The following is a 23,283-nucleotide window of genomic DNA, read 5'->3' on the forward strand; positions in this document are numbered from 1 at the left end:
TAATTAACTGAAACGAGGTTAGGATATTAAACTCACGTGGATCGCGCGGCGCTGGCTCATATGATGCAACGGCATAATGGCTTCAGTGGTGTCCGCGCGTATTCGTGAACGAGAATGCGCCGCTCGAGCGTTTCCCCAGCAATTTATCAGGAATTTTTTCCCGCGCGGTGGAGCACGTCGATGGTACCGATTATAAGGTACGCTGACACAAGACAAACGTTTCCCGTGTCTCGTGTACACTCTGGGAATTTTGCTTCATTAGCGGAAACACGGTATCGACGAGTGACGTAAACCAAAGTGTGGAAACGCGGATTCATTGTTGGTCTGGGCCAATTAAAAAATTCTACCAGTTCCACGGTGTGATCCTTTCTATCGTCCCGATCGTTATCTCTTTCATTGCTTTTTGTTACGGGCTGCTGCGATCCTATGCGAGGCGATATACCTATCGAAAATATGGAATACAAATATTTTTTCGCCATGCTTTTCGTTTTCGATAGAATCGAATTTGAAAACTTGTTTCGTTATACCGTTGTGACCGAACGAAAGTTTGAAATTGGAATCGATACGAAGGTAACTTTGCGCTAGTGATTTACCGAGCGCGCTGAATTAGTCCCAGTACCAGCGAAACTTTTTTACAAATTTTATTCTAAATTTTAAACAGATAGTTTGCGATAGCTTTTAGCTTGCGAATACAAGCGAAATTTTTATTTCAAACACGTCGAGAGTGGCATTCGGCTATCGATATTTGCACACAGCAAATAGTTTGGATATTTTGTCACATTTTTCTTCAAGAAAAATTGGACAGTGAAGCTGAAAACTACGCTAATATCGTCCGAAAAATATCTGAATTTCTCGTGTCGTCGTATTTATGAAATATGGTTCCCAAACTTTATCTGATTTTAGTTGATCTAATTTTAGACTCTGCGAAATAATGAACAATTTTAGGCCAGTTCGGCTCGGTTTCGTTTTCTGTTCGGTCACGTCCACTCTGCTGTGTTTACGTATTACGCGTGTAATGTTATGCTCAACGTAATATACACACGGAGAAAGTAACAAGTTAACCATAATTGCCGATTTCCCTATTCCGGAATGAAAGGAGGTTAAGGTTGATCGGTGATCGAATAGGTCCGGAGAGAGTGTCCAGTCGGTTTCCTTTTCATGGTTCCCCATAATCGTTGCATAATCCCACGACGACTTTGTTTTGGGCTTTTGCTATCTCTTTCCAATGATCTAGGAAAGTTCATGTATCTACGTATCGAATTTATATTTTTACTGCATCATTTTTGATAATTTAGAGGTGCAATACGGAAAAGACACATACTATTAGAATATTATAAATTTATTGTGAACAATATTTCTAAAACATTGTATAAGTGTTATTTAAAATGATAATTAATTTAGATGAGTAGCAATTACCAGCAAAATTCTACAGCAAAATACCTTTTATTGTACGATACCTTTTATTACATTCATTCATATTTTATTTTCATTCTCGATAAATCCTCTTGTATATGTAGCAAGGTCAAGTCTGATGAGAAAGTGAATGAAATTTTGCAAGTAAATTTTGAACGTTCCGATCGTTCTATTCGTATTCGTAAGGTATAAAATTATAAGAGGAGTGTACAATCTAAAATTTGTCGCCTGTTTATTCGCTGATATTATTAGCTAGTAAACGATTGTGCAAGAGGATCGAACTAATAAAATTAAGACATGATATAATTATAATATAATTATATTAAATATAAAATTCGATATGAACTTCCATCGAACCAACCACCTCCGTCGTAAAATCATGAAACGTTACGTTTCGTCAGAAACCAAAAGTTTTATAAATATTACGAAGATATTCCTTGACGATAGATTAGTTTCGTAAATCTTTAAAAGCGATGAACTTAAAAGTAATGTATTTTCGGTATTCTCTCCAACTTCGTATTTTTCAGTTTCCGTGCAGCCGGAGTTTCGATCGAACTAGCCACCTTCGTCGTATAATCATGGAAGCGACGTTACGCCAAACAATTCTCATAAAATCTGGCGTTGGGCGAATCAAAAGTGACACGCAGAGGCAGTCACATGTCTGTGAAATAAAAAGTAGGCGGGCCTTCTCCAGACTCGGATAAAAAAATTCGGTTTACAAGCGATCAGTCATCGTGCGATCGCTTTATAGTTTCGTCGAAGGTAGGGTTGGATGGCTCGCAGCGTTGTCCAGATCGTCGAATAGCGTGGATCGTCTCGATTAAACAATAAATATTTAAACGAATCGTGATATTGCACAGTGTGTTTTGCAGCGTGTTGTAACGGTGGGCGTGATATTCAATGTGTACGTCTGAGTGACACAGTTCGCTCCTTATCTTTTGTGTATACGTGTACTGCGACAAAAGTCGACAATGATAGTTCGAAGAAACGCTTTGGTGTAACAAGTGAGATACATACGGTTTGGTGAGTTTAATTTAAGAACTACGTATAAACGTGGAAATGATAAATTCCATGTTTCTTCCTCTCTTGTGAAACATTTGTAACCTGACCATGTTTTCGTTTTTATTAATCATACCTCTGCACGAATTTTTGATTAATCGTGTTAATGGAAGCGTTTGTGTTTTCTGCCAAACATTTTCACAATTCGTCCATTTCGTTGTCTTCGTTTCAAATTATCGTAATTCGCTCGACTCGATAGTTTTTATTTTATTTTAATTCACTCGTCTCGTTATTTCCATGACGAAATTGTCGAACCTTTTTAAGGTAATTGCACCTGATATCGAACGTTGCTTTTACGCGTATTTTCATGACAGAATTTTCTCTTAGGTCTGCATGTCGATTATTTACCTTCGTAACACGATAAAACATCGTGAAAAGGAAAATTTACGCGAAGCGTAAATGTAACACGAGAACGTTGTGTATCATCGATTTAATTTTCACATTTCGGTGTTTGCGTCACGAACGTGATTAATCGACCATTTGGTGCTATTTTTCTCGAGAATAATGTCGCTCGTCCGTTTAAGGAAAGTAGCCAATTTACAAAGTTTTTCGAGGTCTGCTTTTTTGGCTACCTATATATTTCATTATTTGCCTGTGCTGTCCAAATCAATATTAATAATAATAATTCCATTTCGATGGAATTTTTGAAATCCTGGTTTTGGTTTCTGTCTCTGTTGCAGAAATTATTTATGGCAATAATTTTCGATATTTTCTTTGCTACTCTAAGATACTTATTTTTATTATTCATAAAAGCAACTCGTATTCCTCGTCGCGATAATTTTATCAGGTAGAGCTTAATGGGAACTGCCTCGCTACTTTGTAGAGGAATTGCGATATTTGATACTCGAAATGCAATATTCTACTATTTCGAGTTCTAGAACATTTCAGAAACTTGCTAACCGTATGGAATCTCGTATTTCACGCCGAATTTCATCCGAAAGACGTTCGATCCTCGACTATATCCTCTTCTCATTACCTAAGTGCACGTATTTCACCCGTTTCAAAATCGATTTTCACCAAATCATAGTCAAATGCTATTCTACGATTTCGAGTGTGCCAGCTATATGTACTCTGTTTATATTCCGAGTTTTGCTTTTGTATCGGCATGAGACATATTGTACGAGACATATTGTAAGCATTGTCGTATTTACAATTCCTTTATTTTATCTTCGATAAGGATCCTAATAAGATTCCAAAAAAAGATCGCAGACTTTCTAAGAAAAACATAATGCGCTACAATTTCAGATCGATTTTACCAAACAACAAAAGACATTTGTCGTTTATGAAATTAATCCGAGTAAATTATAGTAGAATCGTTACATGTTACTCGTTAATGTCCCGTGTCTATATCTACTAACGTACGGTGTACGTATTCTCGCTGGTTAAATACGTTGAAAACCGGCGATTTGACTAGAAAACTCGAAATGTTGGACGGGGTATTCGAACGACCAGTGGAACTCGCCTATACCAGTCGCTCACTCTGTCAGAGAAAGTCACTGGTTGCCGTAATCCACTGTTTTCTCTCGGCAATTCCGTCGTAGGTCGAGGTTGAGGATAATTTATCGGATGGCTGTGTACGCGAGCTGAAAATCGATGCCTGGAATCGATGGAGTAATAGCGACTATAGATGAAAAATCGCAGATGGAAAATTGCAGATGGAATATCATCGAACGAGAGTGAGAGAGCTGGGATGGAATTTTTCATTGAGAAAAGACACATATGTAGATAGATAGAAAATTTGGAACGTTATTCGACCGTAAGGAAATAACAGCGATCGTTTATATGCGCGAATGTCGCGCGAGTTCGCTCGAAATGGTGGCCATAAAATGGTAACGGTGACGATGGTTATACGGTCGAAATGAACGTATGGCCGACATGATCGTCATTAAGAATGAAATGTTACCGGACCGTTACAATGACAGCGTTTAAATACCGCCAGTGAAGTTTTCCCCGTAAAGTTAACTAGTCGCCACGTTTAATTCCGTGGGCTCAGCGCTGTTCCATTTGAATTCGCCTGTCTTTCCATCTTTCTACGAGTAGCATAGACATTATGCTGGGATCATTTAATAGTTTGAATTCCGAATTGTTGGACTTTGTTATTGCTTCGCAGAAAAATAGTAATTTATTTGCATCATAATTCTTGCAATCTAAGAAATAATAAGAAAATCTTGTTTTGAATTTTGAATTGTAACTTTTGGATTCTTAGGGTTCTCAAATTCCCTGATTCTTTGATTCTTGCGTTCTTCACTTTGTTTCTGTGGATATAACAAATACAGTGATCTACAGATACCTTTTATAGTTGCTGTATTTGGTCTATAAATCACGTTACGAGCGATAACATTACAAGGCGAGAGATTAATTAAACAATGGTCGATCATGTGAGTCCTCACCAGAGTCCTTCAGCCGACCTACGAAGGAAAGAAATGTCGAGGCTCAGCGGGGTAGCGTGGTGTTAAAAATAATTCGAACAACTGTTGAAGAGGGAAGGAAAGTAAAGGGCCTCCCACGTTATTTCACGAGCATCTACTTAAGAATCTCGCACGACTCTGGCATTAGGTTGCTACATATGAAATATTATTCCCATGGTAAAAGTTTAGCCACACTGTGGCTTTTTTAAAAGGTGTCATAAATTTCACAAATCAAGAAACTGAAACGAGGATAAAAATAGAGTAGAGAAAATAAATATAATGTGAGAAAAAATGTTTGTTTTAGAAACGTGTTCTAGTCTTGATACTCGGTATCGTTTAATTATTAGTGGTATTTTCAAGCAACAAGACACGAAGGATATTGCGATTCTTTCAAAGAATATTTATTCCTTCAAAAGTATCGCGTTTGAGCAATTATTGCTTATTAGTAAACTGCGCGCGTCTCGTCCTCGCCTCTTTAATAAACCTGTAGAAGAGATTAAAAATGAATTATACTTGAGTCAATGATAATCGAATCTCTCATTTATCAGAAATTCTCCCCGATATTCCTACATTTTGGTATTTTACTCCGTAAGCTAATTTACTGCTAAGTTTATTGGCGTAAAATAAAATCAACCAGTTTGGTGAATTTCCTATTAATCTTTTTTAGCTTAAACGATTCATTTGCAAAAATATTCTTTATAGCGTACATAAGCCAATTAAATTAACGGACTGTCTATCCCGCACGATCTGCCATTCAGGTCGGACCTATCATTAACCTAATTAAAACTGTACATTTGACACGGATAAAATATATTGCTGGTTACGTAACTACTCTCTCATTCATAAGCATTAAAAGATGGTCGCAGAAAATGAAACACCGTAAAGAAACCGTTGCTTGGACTTTCAACACATTTTTTACGGGATCCTGTTTCACCATAGAAACACTTATCTATTAAGTCTTCCTCGATGTTTCTACATCGGAATAAATAGAAAGGAAAAAATCAATTACGATAGTTTATAATAGAGAAAAGTGGGACATGGAAATTATCGTTTTCATTGGAAGCCTGAAAGAGCAAAAAGAAAGTAATTATTTTTCTTAAGCTCGACTCGGATACGTTGCGTGTAATCTTTTATCTACGTGGCAGCTGTATCGTTATGATTTACGAGCGGATAGATAAAGTGTTTCACGCGTTGCTTATGTTTCGTCTTACGACGAGCCTGATCAAGAAAACAGAATTTACGCTGGCGCTTAGAAGTTAACGCTTACACATAAATTGCAGAGAAGTTTATTGAAAATAAAAAAAGACGATACCTGGGTAGTTGGGTGCTGCGTATGGGTAAAACGAACTCCCACGATACCCAGAGAAAGTGGTAAATGCTGTCTTTCACCGCAAGGTTGAGATGGATACATAAGACTTTGTACGTGAAAATCAACGCCGATTAATGAAAACGTAATACCTGGTTTATGCCACGAACCGTGATGAAAGGCGAGTTAATTGGAAGCTTCTATTAGAGATCGAGATACGTGGAATATTACGTACAACAGTCGTGAACATTAAGTTGTACAATTTGTTGTGTATCGTTTAATACGATTTACACGCTACGAAATAATTATGGATATCTTTCTTGTTATTGAAACCCCTACCACCGTGTAAGAATACATATTGTTATTAGTTGAAAAAAGAAAACACTCTTTCGCAAGCTTTAAAGCAATTTCTTTGAGCAAGCAAAAGGAAAATTAAAATGATTAATTGCGTAACGTTCTAAATGTTAGATTCGAAAAGATTTTATCACTGCCTTTTTTCTTTTTATTTTTTTTTACAATAATTAGTTCCATTGATCGTACAGTGGTTTAGATACAATGTTGATATTTGAAGCTTTAGATTGCTTGCTACTCCAAAGCGAAAGAAGAAATATAACAACGATTCTGAGATACATTTTAGTTATTGGATCAATTCGATAATTCCACAATCTCGTATTGCAAATACGCGCATTCCAGAAAGATAGAACATTTATGCCTCGCGGAGGGAGTAATAGGAGAAAAATAATGGAAATATCCTTTAACTCGGAATAGCAGAAACAAGTCTGCCGAAGCTGGTTCCAACGGCGAACATTAATTATCATCGATCGTTCGCGTATCTTTCCTATAACGAGTTGTAGCCAACTACGCAAATGAAACAGTATTTTGGTTGAATTGACGTCGATACGATAAGCGGACCCGCGTGCCACGTACAAACGCCTATAAAGCACTATAAGGTTGGCAGACTGGGCCGCATAATTTCGCCTGGCACCGCAAGACATTGCGATCAGGAATTAGCATTGTAACAGCATTATACAGAGCATTCTGGCGAGCTTCCAAAGGCACCGAAAACCCTTGATAGAGTGCACGTACACCGATCAAAGAAAGCGAATAGAACATAAATTCGCAAAGCGTGGGCCAGCATCTGATTTTAGGTGGATTACGTTAAATATTAAAATAAGAGAGTAGTTTGCATGTTCGTTAGGACAGACATTTAACTATCGAGGATCGTATATAGGCTTTGTGAAAAGGAACATGACAAGCGTCTTTGCGAGGAACAGAATGGTAATTTGTAATAAATGCTGCAGGATGTCTGTTCGATATTAGGACTACCACTATTATTACAACGAGTTCAACGAAATCTTATCAATAAAATTCTTCCGATATTTGTAACGTATAAATTCTATCGATTTCTTCAACGAAGAGATAAATTCGATTTGCGAAGAAGCTGTATTTTCCGTTTCACAGTATACACGTCTTTTAATCGCTTAATTAGCTTCGTTCGTATCTTCGGCGAAACGAGAGTTCATCGTAATCGTTTAATAGAAGATAATATAATCATTGCTTGTTAATTTTCTCAATTATTACCACCGTCCAATTGCATTGGACATAAATCTCCGATTTATAATACGAACCTCTCGGTATCTTTTTTATCGTGACTCATTCATGTTCGATGGTAATGTCACACGGAAGCGACTCGACGAATGCTTTACAGTTATATTCCTCGTTTATTTTGGTACGTTTGAGGTCTCATTGAGCAGCACCGCTTGATTCATTCGGTAAGAATTTTTCCTTCAAATTCAGGCCGATGTAACTGTTAGTCTCCACGCGAACGTAGTTGATATTTTCATACAAGCTTTTCCTCGTACCTGAACATATCGGATTTTCAAATTGCTCTTCCACGGATTTAGCCTCCGTTATACAATAATTTCATTCCTAATTCAATCCTAATCCCACTCATTTCACGGATCTCGCTATAATCTATGTAATATCACCGATTATCACAGAAAATTAATACGCCGATAATTCTACAAATTCGTAATCGCAAGGAAACGACAAAACGTTGATACCTGTCAAGAATCTCCACTTAACTAAATTGCCACGTTTCATAAGTTGTCGTAATCTACTCGACCATTTTAATTGGAACGTAAATACGGAATCTATGTAATTCTCTCTGGAAAAACGTCGAACATTAACGACACATCGTCGGCAGTCGATTACGGTACATTTTATTGTAATTATCCGTCGATCGTGGAAACAACCAGACGAGATCTTCCTCCTCGTACCATTAATTATCCCTGGTCTTTTTTTTCGACTTATCGTACGCAACGAGTGGAGCTGTCGATACCAGAGTGAAGAAATGCGATTGTTTACCCGCTATTTTACGTTCAGTTTCGCTATCGCGTCATTCAGGCGGATGGTTCCCGCTATTTTGTCGTTATTCCGTCACGAGACATAGACAATAATGCAAAAATTATTTGCATTATTTGGATATTTATTATTATCGCTTATTCTTCGATAAAACGATCTTTTATCAACTCCGTAAATCAGTCTCATGCGCGTCAAAATTTCGTAACTTCCTATGGCGACTGTGTACTGCGCAAACACAGGCTGGAAGATACGATTCTATATCGATTACCTTAGAAACGAGTACATACAACATAATGAATCGATGGAAAGATTCGATGGACGCGATTAGATTTGTCGCCGCGTGTGATGTTTTTGTTGCCTCGAGCGATGCGAAGGTATATAATATAATTGCGTGGAGCTTTGAAAAAGACATAGAAATGATAGTAGAGATACCAGCGAGATTATATATTGATGTTTTTAGGCGATTTAGCTCGTACCGATTCTGTCTTTGTTAATGAAACGTTCTGAAGTTCGATGACAACCTAAAAATTCGAATATCCAATATACAACGGAGCAAAACAGAAATACAATCGGTAGAAATATTCGTTCGTTTAATTTTTACGTCTCCTGCTCTGTTTCCATTAATCTCAACTTTCCTCGTTACTCGTTTCTATCTTTTTGTCACACAAGCGCAATTAATAATGGCTCGATCTGTCTGTACATTCGCTTTTCTCATAAAATATATCACTGGTTAACGCGAGGTCAGTGGAGATGAAATTTATTATCATCCTTGAGTGCGTTTCGTTCCTTATACATTCGAGATTGGTTATAAATAAAGAAACATGTCTCCCTTACGCTGAAACATTGAACAACGCGTCCGAAGGAGATGAAAGCCGATGGAGGACGTTCTGATAATAACCCTTGCAACAACACCAATTTCGTTGTCAGATGGAACACAGTTTTCGAACAAGTCGGTATGCCAAGGATATGAAAGAATACAGTTTATTGTTACTGTCGGCTATATTTTCTGTAAAGTGACGAGTCTGCTGAAAGCACCCGAGGTTGTACAATTTGAAGAGACACGGATGAGACAGATCGTTTTCTTCATCGATTGTTTACAGTTGCACGAATCGTTGTAACACGATTGTTCACGACTCGTCGCTCGAAATCACAACCTTCAACAAATATCGCTCTGTTTTAGAAAGTCTTTAGCAGTCGCAATGTCCGATTAAATTCTTGTCCAATCATCGTTTACAAAGATACGATTGACGTTAATGCATAAAAAAAAAAATATGACCTGCAAGCAAGGACGTTTGTAAATACATATTACACAAATCATATTTGCCGCAAACACGCGCAGAGATTAATCTTTTTACAACAATGCACGTTAGCAACAAGCGTCTTCTAACTCGTAAGTATAAATATCCTGTAACTATAAAGATTTCCAGATTTCGTTCAAATTTTACCGATACGATCGATCACGATAGTCGTCGTATCTCGTTACGGTAAACGACGACGAGATACAAAAATATAAAACACGCACAATAGCGTTCGAGTTGGCGCGAATCGCTATTATTCGCCATATCGCGAATCTGAACGTTGCTTCGAGACAAACATCGTCGCGAGCAAAACGAGTGCTCGCAGCATCTACGAACAGAACCGAGTGGAGAAGCTCGGATCACAAAATGAAGAAAGCGTGTTCACCAGGGGAATCCTTGGGGAAAAGAAACATCGTACCGTTATGGAAACATTATCTCGGCCCTTATCCGATCCGAATAAACGGAATTATGGCTGTTTTCCCATTCAGTGCCGATCTAATCCGCTTAACCTGGCAAGAGAATCAACGGGCAGAGTTACGATGTCCGCTTGAGAAGTTAGGAACGTTAAGACACCGAGTCAAACGGTGCTTTCGACGTGTTTCTACCTATGTCCTCGTTATCCTGCTCGCGGCTCTCTATGTAGGTGTTTCCTGCGATACGATCATCGAGATACACACAGATCTGCCTTTGATTTCCAAGGAAAGCCTGGTTTCTGTGCGAGCCGAAACGGAGGGAACAGGTCAACCACTGGGAACAAATTGTCTGATCTTGAGATTCTTTACGACTACTTCTTTCTTAATGTGTTTCTTCTTTTTTTTCTTTTTCCTTTTCTGAGAACAATGTGGTTTGGAGAAAATATTTGTACTAGCCTTAGCATGTTTTCTAATCTTGCCTACGTTCCTATGGATTCCTCCGTGAGATTGTATACTTGAGAGTTTCGTTATGACATATTTGTGAGATTAGATGTTCTGTTTGTGATTCGTCATTCGATCGTGTCATTAGCAATGGAATTACCAAATAGTCTAAAACCAATATTTTTATAGAGATGTTACTATAGGTCGCTTTAGGCGATTCGAATGATTTTTTATAAAATATATAGATGAAAGTTCGCTTTCCCTTTGCGTCGTGTACTTTTTCGTATAACCTTCCATTTCGATATCTCCGATACAAGTTTCATACTTCGATCATAGTTCGAGTATTAGTACGTTGCGCCTTGGATCAAAGAACGTAGAAATGACAAACATATTTTTATAAGATCTTCGGTAACGATCGATTCCTCTCAGTATCGATCGTCCTCTTTTATTTTTTCGTTCTTTAAAATACCTGGTCGTTATTGTCGTGAAGCGTGTTCGCCTATGTGCTCGATCGTTTAACAACTTCGAGTGCTACAGACAATAGTAAGAGCAGTAAAAGAAGATACACACTCTGTTTCATAACGTAAAATCCCTCGACTTTCGAATTCAATGACGCTCGCGATGCCAATTCGATTACGTCAATGAGTCCTAGCACACTTTGCACAATAGCACTCGAAAGGAACGGTTTAAAGAACGATACTCGCAGCCGGTTCTGTCTTCAGCTTGATTTCCTGTGTACACGTAATATTTTATGTATAGTAACAAGATTGCAAACACTATTCTCGTGTAAAATTAAAGAAGCCACATGGAAACCTGGTTGGGTCTGCCCCGTTCTCAGAACCAGCAGAACTGTCGACAATTTTTATTGCACGATCGATCGAACCGATCAACGCTCACGTCAATACGAGTATGAGATAGTATTCTAGATTGGTTTTCTCTTTTCTAGATTATTGAAGCGAGATGAATGTTATTCAGGTGACGCGATCGTAATGGGCTGAATATGCTTTCTAGAATTTCGCTCGCGTACATCGAATCGTTCTATAGTACTTGGGCAAGAAATCGTTACCAAATCGTGGACGTTTATGCAAATGTTTGCGAATATTCGTCGAGGAAACTCGAGAGAAAGAAACACGAAACATAAGATATAATGTTACTCGTTAACGACGCTGCTCGTCGTTAATAAACTCGAAGGCTTTCCAATCTCTTGCGTACTTAGATACTCGTGAGTTAAATGTTGGCATCTTCCGGGCTTCTCGCGAAGATAATTTAACGTAGTAAACAAAATCACGGATATATGAAAGTACAAAAGATTCCGTGGGAAAATCGCGTCTTTACTTTCATTTCGCAATTTCGCAAATTCATAAAATTCGCAATAGAAAAATAGAAAAATATCAAGAACGATAATAGGTACATATATTCGTGTAACCTCGCAAACAACGTTGCAAAGTTTCCCACTCTCTTTTACAAATGCCTACAGCAGGTGTCAGTCGTAAGTGACCCAGTGGTAAGAAGAATATTAAGATTTTCCAAAAACTGGTGTCCCACATTGTGACTCGTTCGAAGTCGACTCCTACGAAGCGACAGGCAAGTCACATTCAGGATTTGCGATCCATCTAGAAACGTTTTATACGCGTGACCTCATTATCCTGCCCACGATTTCTCAGCGGGCTCGAGTTTCCTACAGAACGATCCCGGCGATTACGCTCTCTGAACTCGATCTTACAGTCTACAGCGACTGACCTCGCTCTCTTCCAGATCCTACCGGGGCTCGATGTTAATTTTACAGCAGCAGTTTACAGCGTTCGATCCGTGTAGCGCGTACTGTACAATAGCTGGTCAAAAGATGGTCAGCCGTGTAAATTGGTGACAGTAGACATTTTTTATCTCGTTCTTCGATAACTAACCGTATGTCGCAATACAAAGAAGAAGCTGGTTATGGTATGGAAGCAAAGTGAATAAGAAGGATGCGGAGGAGATTGGAGTTGATACGTTTAAGTGAGCGGCAGACTGCGGATCTTTATGCATTTATGCAAAATTGAAAAATGCAAAAATCCGCAGGATGCGTGTAATGCACGAAGATATATAAAATACACAAAGAGGAGTGGACGTTATAGCGGATTCGGTGGATAAAACGAATCCACGGCCTAGTAATTTGAGATTCGAGCTTTTAAAAGTTGATGCCACCCGGTTCGTAGGGTTGTTAATGGAATTATCAAACAACGCGATAAAAAGATAACGATACGATCATAAAATCCTACAATAGGAGTAAAATTTTGTAAATTTTGTCTATCACATACAGCAGATTTGATATATTTTATATGTTACTGTTAGTAAAAGTGGAAACTTACACAAAATTCTCAAGCATCGAATATACATATTTTTCTTAAGACGACATTACGTTTACACAATTTTCGCGTATTATTCCGCTGCTTCGTGTTTGACGAGTTAACCATCCCTTACGAACTACGTGTATATTTAGTCGCCCCGTACCAACTAGAACGCAGGTAACTTGTATCTATCAATTAATCAAACAGTTCTCTCTCTCTCTCTCTCTCTCTCTCTCTCTCTCTCTCTCTCTCTCTCTCTCTCTCTCCGAGGTTAATGTGTTTCGAAGAAGGATGAATTGGCGACGATGAAATATGGTGTTCCTAGTTTGAACGGTGGAATCTCATTCGCATTCGTTGCATATGGCCCGTATTAACAGCGGCAATGGTTTTTGCTTGGTTGCTAATGAAGAGGTTTCAGTAGCCCGTGTAATCGTACGAAGCGCAGCCTCATTTTCCGGCACGTGTTCCTCGAGGAAGTGATTTTATATTTAGAGTCACATCAAACGAGCCGTTTACTCGACAAGTCCACCATTTACAGTCCAGAATATAGTGACTCAGTTCATGCGGAGCCAGTCGAAGTTATATGGACCGTTTCTGATTCATCCTGCAAGTAGAACAGTGACTCTTGGTGCGAGATATGCGACGAGACCGTGGAGCGATGTATCCCAATCCTTCTTCGAGCATGCTTCGTTTCGACCGCTTCTAATAAAGATTTTGATATTCTCGTGAAAAGTTCCATTTGTTTCCAGTTCCAAAAGTTTCCATAGTCGACAAAGTTCTGAGAAACGACGTATATAAAATGAATGAGCGTTTCGTGTAAAAAGGTACCGACATCTATTCGTAATTCTATTCCTTCTACGTTACACTAAGTTAGATATAAACCAGTGTTTTCCAATCTTTTTTGAATCCTGCTTCACCTCGGTGTCTTAAAAACTTCGATAGCCTCTTTAACGTAACAGTCCATCGAGTTCTGAGAGAGTACGGTATAAGTAGGTACTTGAAATAATGAAAAGAGGAGCGATAGAAAAAAGTAGCTAAAAGTGTTTTTCATTTGATTGTCCTCGACGAGTATAAATTTGAAGAATACGAGGGACTATGTTGTTTGTGTTTTCGACTATGAAACAAACCCTATACGATCGTCGAGTGTTCATCTTATTCGAATTAATAGTAGCGCAGCTTGTGGTTAATCAGAAGACCAATTATTTGGTATTTGCCAATACCACCTAATGACAAAATCCGCAATCACTTAGTTACCAACCTAATAAAAACACTATATAAAAAAATTTTCATGTCGGTGACCAAGGTAACAAATGCGACGTAATTTTCTAGCTGTGGGTTTTGTTGTTGAATTTCCGAGGAGTAGGTTTCCGATAATCGAACGGTGGAAAAGTTGAATTGGAACGAAATTCGAATCGTGATACGTTGAACGAAGTAACGAAATGAACGATTCAGCGATATGACGACGCTTACTCGAAGCTCTTGTACTCCTGATTTTCCTGAAAATTTTTCGTAAATATTGGATCGTCGTGTACTAACGATAGTTTCGAATTACGTAAGAACGGCTCATTGAAATTTCTACAATTTTTCAACGAAGGTAACCTGCACGCGATCGATATAAAAATCACAAAGGTCTTCGATACCGTTCACTGGCTAAAAATAGGAAGCGTATTGTTCGTGTTATTCAGGTCATTAATCAATTGAAACTATCGGCGATAGAAAAGGCAGCTTAATGAAAAAACGTTCGCTCCATTGATAGATCTGCTTGCTTATCAGCTGATCGGCGAGTAATTCAAGTTCAGAAACGAGCTGGAATATTATTCCGATTCTTAAACGCGATTGCGTGTACGAACGTTGTACAATTAATTGCGAGGGTATTCTTTCGGCGTACTCCGTTTCGGTATGAGAAACAAAACGAAACAATCGATTATGTCCCACAGCGTGATGAATTAAAAAAGAAATATGCAGTTGGCCCATGAATTCCCTTTGAATCAAAAGGATAAATTATACTTAATCGTGGAAAATGCGTGCGATCAAGTATAATTTATTAGACTTTGCCAGATCCAAATAATTCAAATCTAGATTTAAATAATTACAATTAGTGTACCGCATGATCTACAATATGTATAAGCATAGATTTAGGATTATCGGGATGAATCGAACCGCAATTGTACATGAATGATCCTATTATTTAACCTATTATAAGTAACCTCGCGTGGTTTCGAGAGATTAATATATTACAAACGAATAAATTCGTTTCGAAACCAGCTAAGTGCCTAGGTAGACGAAAATAAAGAGATGTAAGGTTACTTTGAAATATTTGAGACACGTATATTTAGACAACACTTGTGTCTATTATAAGATGTTCCATTTGAACAGAGCAAGTTCATATTTTCGAATTGCGCTGATCACGTTCGTTAGAAAAAAAAAAAAGAAAAATTACAGTGACTGTCCGTACAATAAAAAACATCGTTTCTCCCTATTCAACTCCATATTTATTACTACCGACTCGTCGAACAAGTACGTATTTGCACGGAAAGTTTCACCCCTATCCAACGTATACTAAGAACCACCTAAAATCCCCTTTCATTTCAAACCCTTCATGATTACTTACAATTTTTATTCATCGAAATCAACGCTTGTCTGCCAGCAAATATCCAATTATCCTCTACCAATCACCCTGGCAGTCATTTTTCTACGAACTTTCGTACCTACTTCCATAGAAGTTGTCGCAGAACACACACGGGTCACGCATAGTCCTTTTCCAAAGGAAGATAAAATAGCAGATAGTATGCACGGTTGAAGCTCGTTTCAACAACTCGAAAGCCCTTTACCTATTCGATTATTATTTACCCGACTTCAAATTTAACGTTCTTACAAATTCCTGCTTTCAACCCCATCGATCGAGTCTCGTTCTGTCCTTAGTACATCGAGTTGCTACTTTCTGCACGTCCCTTCGATCTGCAAACGACCGGTAAGTAAGCGCGCCGGCATTATGTAAATTTAGCGCACAATTTTCTACGACTTTTCGGTTTTGTATAAGAAAATCGCAAGTATCTCGTATCCTCTAAAAGCTAACAAACGGAGAATACGCGACAACAAAATTCACGCACGCGAATACGCTAAATTTGAAAAGAAATCCGAGCGTCGGGAGTTTAATCGAAATGCGTTGAATCGAAAGTCGACTCGATTCTTTTAATTCGAACCACTCGAATTCGAGCAACTTGACTAATTCCATCGAGGTTTCGGATTTGTCCCGCGGCGTGAAACGTTTTACAGGCGATTGTTAAGAATGGCGTGTTGCATCGGGACGCGGTTTGCGCACTTGCGATCGCGGTGATTCATCACGGAGTCAATATGTCCGGTGAGCCGGGGATTGCGTTCGTTTCGGTACATGGGACAGGTATACGATTCGATCTATATAAAGCCAGCAGGCTGTCGCATTATATTTTTCTGCAGTACCGTATAGCGGTATATTATCGCGCTGCCAAAAGTTTCCGGTGGCCCCGAACATATACCGGGTGTCGTAACGCGTCTCGAGCTCGACCTTAACCTAACATACCACGAATCTTCCGTTTGGTTGACAAAAGTGGAAGAAACTTTCGCGAACGTTCGAATTAGGTAATTAGAGAAGTTTCCTTTCGCGATAAGGTAATTGGAGTTGTTAGTCGCGAGATCCGTTCGATTCGATCTCTGGTGCCATTAACGCGTTCGAAAGATTGGATTTTCATTACGTCATTAGGTGTACGCTGAAAGATACTTGTTCTAAAAGTTCTTCGGGCACAAATTTATTTTTGTATTAAGGAGATTTTTATAATAATATCGGTACTCGAGCAAAATAAATATCATATATTTGAAAATATGCGGATAAAAGAATAACTCACGTGAGAAATTGGATGAAATTTTTCTCAACCTAACGTTTAACATCTAACAGATCAGATATTTATAAGTATGCAACAGTAGCTAGGAGCCCAGATTCAAGATACAAATTTTTAATGCAGATTAAAATAATGCGATCCATTTACAGTCGAGTCAGCTACCACTAAACATGTACTAGACGCTATGCGCTTATCACGTTGATTCATAAGCACGCTCTTACCGCTCTTACGCATAAAAAGCAAATATATTTAAAAATATATAATTTGTCGTTTAGAACTTCAATTTGAAAATTAACGTTCGGATAAATGGATTCATTGTAAGGGAAAATTCGTATAAGTAAAAATACTTCGGAGGAAATATATTACATTTCAGGGAATAGACAGACAAATTATTTAGAGTGATAGCCATCAACGCAAATGCGATGCGATGCATGGTACGGGAGAGTTGCCAAAATGATACCGTTTCGCATATTTTACGTCCTATTTCTCAAGTGGTATCGGTTTCGGTACGAGCTAATATTGAAAATTGAAGCTCAACGCTCGAGACATTTATATCTCTCACGCATCTAAAACTTCTAACCTACCAAGTCTGAAAGTCTGAAAGTCTCGCGATTTTTATTCGCATTACGCTTCTTATAGCCACTCTACCATATATCGATAAATACCTCTATCAGGACCATCTGTTGAAAGAAATTTATCATCGGAGCTCGTTTCCCACGATAATTTATTTCTACTGACAAGTAAATTACCAAAATGCAAAATCCACGTCCACAGAAATCCACTGTTTTCTTCCAACGGAAGAAAAAATGACAAAGATCGTTTTCAATCAAATATCGCATAATTAAATGGACGCACAGAAATAGAAGGTAAAATGCCTCGCCTTGCACAGTTGCCTATTAAATTCTAAACTAAGTTACTAACGAACATTATCGTCGTAATTCGTCGACATCGCCGTATGCACGTAACATCGTAAAAACATCGTCGAGGAAAATAATTTCCCTGTGTAAAGAAAATTCAATTCGTCTTCCATTTCGATCGAATATCATGCTGCTTCTCCGCAAGAAGAATTCCACAAAAATCGAACTCCTTCAGCCAGCCAAGGAAAAAGAGGACACCGGAAACGAATCAATTTGAAAGCCACAAATGGCCACCGAATGTCCAGATCCAGCCTCTAATCCACGAGCTCCTCGATCACTCGAACGACGTTAGATTTCAATGGAACCGGCCGAATCGCGAGCAGCTATCCAAGTTGCCCGTCGGAGCCTTCCCCGTTTTTGCCATTTCACCCGACAAACAATCCAACGTCACGAAGGTGGGCGGCGCGATTCTTGGCGTGTACGGCATTGTGCAGCAGTGAATCGGCCGGTGACACGCGGCGAACCTACACTGCCCGATTCTGTTCCCAGGAGCCACAAAAGCGGGCATCGTGAATTCACCACCGGCCGCTTCCCGTCTTCTTTTCCGCCCTGCGGCCTTCGATCCACCATGGATTCAATTAACCGTGTCGTTTCGAATTTATTAGCTTCCTGTTTGTCGATAAGCCTCGCGGTTCTCGATGATTAATCGCCGCCAATGGTTTTACGCGGCGCGTCTTTCAGGTTTGCGGTGTGCTCGATACGCTTGTGAAATTGGGTACGACGAGAGATCGTGTCGCGTGGAATTTTGGTTTTGTAGCGTCGGTGCGGTTTGGCGCAGTGGAAGGGTAGGTCGCAGGTTTTCGCGTGATCAACGGTTTTGCGAGGCGAATCGTTTCGGTATGTTTCAGGTATTCGTTCGAATTGCAGGAAATTATCGAGATTACGGAATTTTGATTCTTCGACGGGAATCGTATGGGAACGTGGAAGGGTGACTTGGGCTTTCGCAACAATTATTTCATAGCGTGTAAGTGTCTTTACACTTACCGCACTTACACTCGCACTTACACTTACACTTACGGTATAACACCGTACGAAAGTTCGTCCAAGTATATTTAACAAACAATCGTATAAATCGTAAAACAAATCGTTTATACAATCGTATAAAAAGATACATAGAAATGAAAAACGTATGAAAATGTTCCAACACGCGAATGAAACCTTCTCTAGTGGACCTAAAACAAACACCAAGAAACACACGTACACTCGCATCACGTCGATGTCCAGATAGATAAAGAAAAAACGAATCAACTGCATTCTATGCAACAGCGTGAAATTCATGCAAGTTTAATTGCTCGATTCTGAGTTTGAGTTTGATCACGCGGGAGGAGGAAAGGTCGCGGTTGCACGTCCCTCGATCGACGTATCGGACCTGGGGGCCGATTGCGCGCCAGCTATCGATCGGCGGACGGCGAGCAGCGACGCGATATCGCGGAGGCCGTGCGCCGCGACGCCTCTATCGCGCTGTGGTACGGTGTAACGAGCCATGCTCGCTATCCGTCCATCCATCCTCACGTGTGCACCCGGGGATCGAATGGTCCGTCGCGTGCTGGAAGGTCTTCAAGCAGCCGACGATGGGTTGGGCACTAGGTCAGCGTTTCGTCCAAGGGCCCACGCTCCAACGACGCCGCATGGAAATGCAACGTGGATGAAAATTTCGATTCAGTCGGTTTTTTTCTCAGTCGTGTGACTATGTCAACGTTATGTCTTGGCGCGTGCAAATGAGAATCTAGAGACTGAAATTTGGAGTTCGGAAAAGGATAGAGCTATTAATTATCTGGTTCGCTTAAGCAGTTACGCGGACGAAAATTTCAATTTATTCGGATTTTTCGACTTTTCACCGTGTCAACGTCCTTCCTTACCGCCAACAACTGAGAATTTAGACAATGAGATTTAGAGTTCGGAGAAGGATAGAAATAGTAATTATCCGCTTCGTCTTAACGATTACGTAGACGGAAATTTCAATCTATTCTGTCTCTTGGTCTTATCGCAATTCCAACGTTGTTCCTTATTGCGAGCGAGCGAGAATCTACAGGATGAAATTTAGAGTTAGAGGAAAAGGGTAAAGCTTATTAATTATTCGTTTCGTCCGAACAATTAGCTAAACGAAAGTTTCAATTTATTCGGATTTCTTGATCTTTTTACCGTGTTGACGTTGTTGCTTGGTGCGACCAAATGAGAATTACAACGACGTAGCTGAAATTGATCTCTCGTTCTGCGAACTCGCGATGATCGTCGTCGCGAAAAAGCGCGATCAGAGACGACGCCGGATGTCGTGATACCGGCCTGTGCCGCGGGAATAATGGATCGACTTGGTTGCCAGGTGCACAACACAGGAACTGGGTTACGGGGAAAAATGTTTTAGCCTGCCTGGTTAACTCCATCGTCGATTGTTTCGTATAGTCGGGCCAAGATATGGCGAGGCCATTGTATCGTTGAATACAAAAAGGGACCCTGATGCCAAAAGTAAGTTTGGTTGAAGGGTGTCTAAATACAATTAAAGTTAACGCACATGCCCAGATTGTTTTTAGTCTATCGATTATTTTGTTCATTCGTTACTATGTACTCGAGCTACCTTGCTCTACAATATGTATATATATATGTATTGTGAAAGATATATTATACTTTCATCTTTTGTAGTGGTTATTGTAAAAAGTTAGTAAATCGATGGAACATTTATATGTCAAGAGGTTAAATTTTTTTCTATATAGCGACGATGCTTGAATTTTTTGTTACTTTTATATATATATAAGAAGAAATATTAACCACTCCTAGCAGTTAGAACGAAGAGAGGAAATCGCGTGAACTCGATACAAGGCCATGATGCAACGTGATCAAACGTTTCTGCTGTGTGTGGTAATGTAGAATGTAGAGGAATGCCTGAGAAAAGAAGCTGGTGCAATATAGAATTTCTTAAAGTTTGCTCTTATAAAACGTGCATCTAATACGTAGAATGGTTATCTAGATATTTGAACAATACATCGCCTATACATATTTTACGTTCATTTAACTCAATTTAGTTTTATTCTAAGCTACTTTAATACCGTAATTAATCATGTTAATACACCATCGTGGTTGTCAAAACGATAAGATCCGGAATATAATAATCGCACAAAAAGAACTAGCAAAACGTTTCAAGAAATTCCATTCTTTCTTTCTTTTTTTTCTTTTTACTCATCGTTTTATATATGCCAGCTGTTCGAACGATTCATAGTAATTTACATCACTGAAGAATTAAATTGACATATTTCTTGCGCGCGCGTTTGTTCCTACGTAGATGATGAATAAATTCGTTCTCATTTTTGTTCTCCTAACAAGAAGGAAAGGTTGTGTAACTGGCAATCCGTGTAGCGATGAATAACGATGGCCGAAAAACGACGGCTCAGTTAATTCTTTAACGGTACGACCTGCAGTTCATTGCTCCTCTTCCGGTTACGTTGCGGCGGCGCGACGTTTCCGAGGGTCTAAGATCGCAAGAAGATTATTAGGTCAGGACTGGTGGCGTGAGAGTAATTCGTAATTAGCCTCTTGTCGGACGAACAATATTGAATAGACATTGTTACGAGGTTGTGCATTATTCTAATTTGTTAGCAACGAAAATTGCCAGCCGTACTTTCACTTTATTTTTGTTTGGCTGTGCGCGCGTACGAGATTCGCATCGTCAAACGCTATTCTAATATTATAACGTTGAATATAATCGGTACTTGTTTGTTTAAAATTAACAAAACTCAATCAAAATCAGTCAAATTAAAGAGAAAATGAAATAAAACTTCTTCTGCGTTGGAAATTTTATTGAAAAGCTACATGGAAATTTGTATAGAAAGTCTTTGATTATTTTCATTCAGATTTCCAATGCGGAAGAGTTTTTATTTTCTTATTTCGTGTTCTTTCGTAACGAGTGAATCAATAAAAATAGTTCAAAAAATTCTTTTAGCGAAGGTTCCACGCGCAGAGAAGGTAGCTAGATTTTTAAGTCACGTTCACGTTCTATTCGCATTTTAAATTAATTCAATTTAATCGCTGGAACTATCTTATCTTTGGAAACTTGAATGATTTCTTGTAAAATATATAAAAGCGGTTGGTTCTTTTTCCTTTTTTCGTATATTTATTTTGTGTACATCCTGTCTTTAATTTCACTATAAGTTTTATTAATATAATCGAGAATTTTTATTCGATTATTTAAAGTCGTAAGTATTTCTGGTACATTTCATTCGTATAATCCGAGTCTTTATATTTCGACATATCCGATACAACGTTGGCATGTAGATTTTTAGATGAAAGCACAAGTTAAAATGACAACATGGAAAAACACGATTGTAAAAGCTCATGCAGTAGCGATCTTTCACATTTTCGTACTTTGCAACTTTCTGTCGTAGTATTTGTAGCGTTTTGGCAACTGCAGCTAGTCATTGTTCGTTTTGGCTACAGTTGGTCATTGAAAACTCTCAAAGAATGAAATTTGCTATTTCAATGGAAACTCAGAATGACGGCAGCGTTTTACGTAGAACGGAAACATGCATTTTTCCGTGTTTATTCGCATCATACGAACGCTTAATCATTTTAAGAAACGCTGTTCTTTTCGCCGCGTTATCTGTGTTTTAACGATGTTACACGCGTCAATCTTCATTTCTTGACACGTATATATGTTTCTCAAGCGGACAAATAATTTTACAAACGAAGGAACTGCAGAAATATCTACGATATAAACTTTCAGGTTTACAGTTTAGCATTTTGGTTCTCGAATTTCGAAATTTTCGAATTCTCCACTTTCGTAATTATTGATCATTCGCGTTTTGGCTCTCGAATTTGGCCTTTGGTCTCCGAATCTGCAAGTTTTTCGTTTTCAACGTTTCAGTCTGAAACTTTACAAATTTCTTCATCTTCGATCCTTTCAATTCGCCGCTTTTCAACAGCGAAACTCTTCGGATTTCAACGTTTCAACTCTGAACTTTGCTAGTTCGCTATGCCCGGAGAAATGAAATTCGTTGAAAGAGATGTAAAGAAATAACGTATCGCGGAATGCAATTACTCGGAAGATGTCTATTTGAAATTTTATCCGAACAAATTGCAAATTACTGTTTAAACTACAAAGATATACGTATGATCGAAATTACGATCCCAAAGTATTAGGTTGTCCGAAAAGTTTCTTTCGTTTCGTACGGTGAGAATAATTGAACAACAATTTATGTTTTATATTATTTTATCGAATTAGGTATGATCCGTTTCGTTCTATTTTTATTATTATGTTCGTGTATAATTCAATAAACAAATATAAAACAAAAAACATTGTGCGTTTATTATTTCCTTATAAAACGAAAGAAGCTTTTCCGAGATCACGATCGCGTTCGATCAAAGATATTGACGAATTTCCCTCTTCGTGAAAGCGCAGAAACTCGATACACGATGTATCGGAAATCATTTGGAGAGACGGACGTTTTTTCCCCTCTGCCATTGCTGGGATAAAA

General features: G+C 38.7%; 1 protein-coding gene across 3 annotated transcripts in view; it reads left to right on the forward strand.

The window, feature by feature from the left end:
• Nucleotides 1-23,283, forward strand: part of LOC100648366 (solute carrier organic anion transporter family member 3A1) — a 67,459-nt gene that overhangs the window by 14,339 nt on the left and 29,837 nt on the right. The window contains exon 1 of one of the 3 annotated variants that reach the window (XM_012312698.3): nt 2,321-2,436. The exons of the other annotated variants lie outside the window; for them this stretch is intronic. The gene's annotated coding sequence lies outside the window, so the exon portion shown is untranslated. Of the gene's footprint in view, nt 1-2,320; nt 2,437-23,283 lie in introns of those variants that run through there. 3 annotated transcript variants of the gene reach the window in all.

This window comes from Bombus terrestris, chromosome 10 (genome assembly GCF_910591885.1).
Source record: "Bombus terrestris chromosome 10, iyBomTerr1.2, whole genome shotgun sequence".
In the NCBI taxonomy this organism is placed as follows: Eukaryota; Metazoa; Arthropoda; class Insecta; order Hymenoptera; family Apidae; genus Bombus; species Bombus terrestris.